Source organism: Aulonocara sp. 'chitande type north' Nkhata Bay, linkage group LG17 (assembly GCF_057382095.1).
Source record: "Aulonocara sp. 'chitande type north' Nkhata Bay isolate Kocher_YH1m ecotype deep benthic linkage group LG17, A_spYH_male_GT1.1, whole genome shotgun sequence".
Taxonomy (NCBI): Eukaryota; Metazoa; Chordata; class Actinopteri; order Cichliformes; family Cichlidae; genus Aulonocara; species Aulonocara sp. 'chitande type north' Nkhata Bay.
In genome coordinates this window covers 8,466,739-8,469,757 of record NC_141360.1, presented here as the reverse complement: position 1 = coordinate 8,469,757, position 3,019 = coordinate 8,466,739, and positions in this window count along the sequence as shown.

Below are 3,019 nucleotides of genomic sequence, written 5' to 3'. Positions count from 1 at the left end.
TTTATTAATTTGTATAAGTTTAATGTAAATAAGAAAACATTTTACAATATGGAAACCTGTTCAAACTGTTCAACACATTGCCAGTGTTCGTATGTTTGTGCCTATTTTTGCAGTATTTCTTGTAACTTACATCGATTTTACAGTATACATTCACATTGTCCTTGGGTTCAGGCTTCAGGGTCAACAGATTATTTTCATCCATTCATCTAAGATCGAGTTACTGGGTAATGCCATCCATTAGTGCCCTCCTTACCACCACTCCCTAAGGATACAAAAGTGATCTGACCTTGACAGAAAGTCATTATATGGCTGTTTAATTTCAGTAAGTGCCGTAAGAAATGAATTTAGAATCTGGTGTTTTGTGGACAATTTTGAATAAAAAGCCAATGACTGTGGTCACTATCGCAAAAGCTGTTTGTCAGTAATCCTGCTTGTAAGTGATCATTATGGCTTAATATTGTGTCTCTGGGTCTTTACTAAGTCAGTAATTCACACGGCTGTGAACCAGTTGGAACTGGTGGCTATAAGGCCGACTACATTTTAGTAGGGCAGCATAAAAGGAGTCAAATGAAAGGATGCACTCTTGCTGATCTATGAATACATGTACACAGCCTGCACAGCACCAAACAGCAGTAAGCTGAAACTAGCTGGAACAATAAATATTTACCTAAAGAATATGCGGAGAGCATATTTTCCAAATAATCTGGCCAGATGGTGAGAGTCATAACTCCAATTAAATGATAACACTAGTCTACCGACAAGTGGATTGGATGGCTAACAATGTAATAAGATCATGGTATGCTAATCATGTGTGTATAGCTTGCCCTCATTGCACAAGTAATCAGCTAATGCAGCAATAACGTCTTGATCTAAACAGTGGCCAGATGTTAGCATTATGTCTAAAGCAGTCTCCCTAATGGTCCCGCTGAATGAATCCATTGTTTCCAGTGAAAAGATTCTAATCATTTGTCAGTTTGTTTTTTTTGTGCACAAAAGGCCATGTAGTTATGTGCTAGTTAACGGCTGTCCAAGAACTTCCAAGGCTGTTTTGAGAGCGCAGGAAACTGCACCTATGGCCTTAAAACGTTGTAACCAGAACCACGAGTGTGGTGTGTTACTGTACAGCACCTCTACAGCTAAAAATTGGAATGTGTTCAATATTTTAAGTAACACACTTTTACAAGAATTAGAAGATTTTACTAACTGTGTATTATTTTAGAAAGTAGGCTACTGAAATGTAGCACACATGGAAACCAAACATTACAGTATAAGTTTGCAAAATGGAAACAGCTGGTTTCCCTTTCATAAGTAACTTTGGAACATTTCCATATGGGGAATAGATCAAATAGATTAAATCTAATTAAATATATCTTTAATAAATCCAAGACTGTAGACTGTAAATCCTTTAGACTGTAGTCCTCACAGCTTCATTCAGCCATGACTCAAAAACATAATACTGAAATGAGGCACGGTGGTTAGCACTGTTGCCGCACAGCAAGAAGGTCCTGAGTTCAATTCCAACATCAGGCCGGGGTCTTTCTGTGTGGAGTTTGCATGTTCTCCCCGTGTTTGTGCGGGTTCCCTCCGGGTACTCCGGCTTCCTCCCACCGTCCAAAGACATGCAGCTTGTGGGGATAGGTTAATTGGATAATCCAAATTGTCACTAGGTGTGAATGAATGTGAGTGCAAATGGTTGTCTGTCCCTGCGTGTTGGCCCTGCGACAGACTGGCGACCTGTCCAGGGTGTACCCTGCCTCTCGCCCTATGACAGCTGGGATAGGCTCCAGCGCCCCCCGCGACCCTGAAAAGGATAAGCGGAAGCGAATGGATGGATGGATGGATGAGCCACAGTGATGCATTATAATATCTTAAAGTTTGTTTGTTTTTTAAATTCACTTCATCTTAGAATTGTGTCAGAACTCGGATTGTAGTCATTACTGATGAGTGTAATCTGTAACCCAACCGACTTTAGTCTTTGTTGCAGCAATCGTTAAAAATTGCTTCACCATGTAACAACGTGAGATTCTAGATCAAAGTGAGTGAGGGAAAGTTGGATATACTGTCACGTAAAAAAGAAAGTTTTCTTGGGATTCTGCACACTTGTGAGAAATTAAGTCCACACTTACTGCTTCCATAGGATCTAAGAGGGTAAGTCAGCCAGGTGCTGCTAATAACACGGCACTTAATTAACTGATTATCAGCAAGTACAAAACTTCTGGAACAATGTCCTTTGGACAGATGAGACCAAAATGGAGAGTTCTAGCCATAATGCACAGCACCATGTCTGGAGAAAACCAAACACAGTATATCAGCATGAACACGTCATACCAACCAAGCACGGTGATGGATGTGTTATGATTTACACTTGTTTGCAGTCTTTAAGTCAACCATGAACTCCTCTGTATACCAAACTGTTCAAAAGTCAAATGGGACTGTGGAATACTTGAATATCTGTCATACAAACAGGGCCGCCCATTCGACTTCACTAACGACAAACAAACTGTGTTCTCTGTGCTCTGTGCCATGTATATGGATACATGGTGTTTCTGAAATGCTGGAAAAAAAGTCTGATATTCAGATTTTTCTCCGTGTGCAATAAACACATGTGGACCATGACTTAAAGAATAAAGTTATATTTAGCATAACACAACTCAGTCATTTAAAGATAGCAACTAAGGCCAAAAACTGATCAACAAAGCGTTTACTGAGTTCAAAGACTCAGTAAAGGGATTTTCCCCATAAATATCTGCGCAATATACTGCAACAAGAGGACTCGCCCCCTGCTCGTCATTAAGACAGAACGCAGTGATGAAGAAGATGGCATTGACTTTACTTTACTTTTAACCAGATGCTAACTCAGTTTTTTACATAGTCTTTTACTAAAAGTGATAAAGCTTGAGGAATCTCGTATAAGAAATTTAATGTTAAAAAAAGACACACGATGGAAGGCAAATCCTAGTTAAAAGCATTGGAAATAAGCAGTTAAAATAATTTTACAATGAATTTGTATTAGGTTATG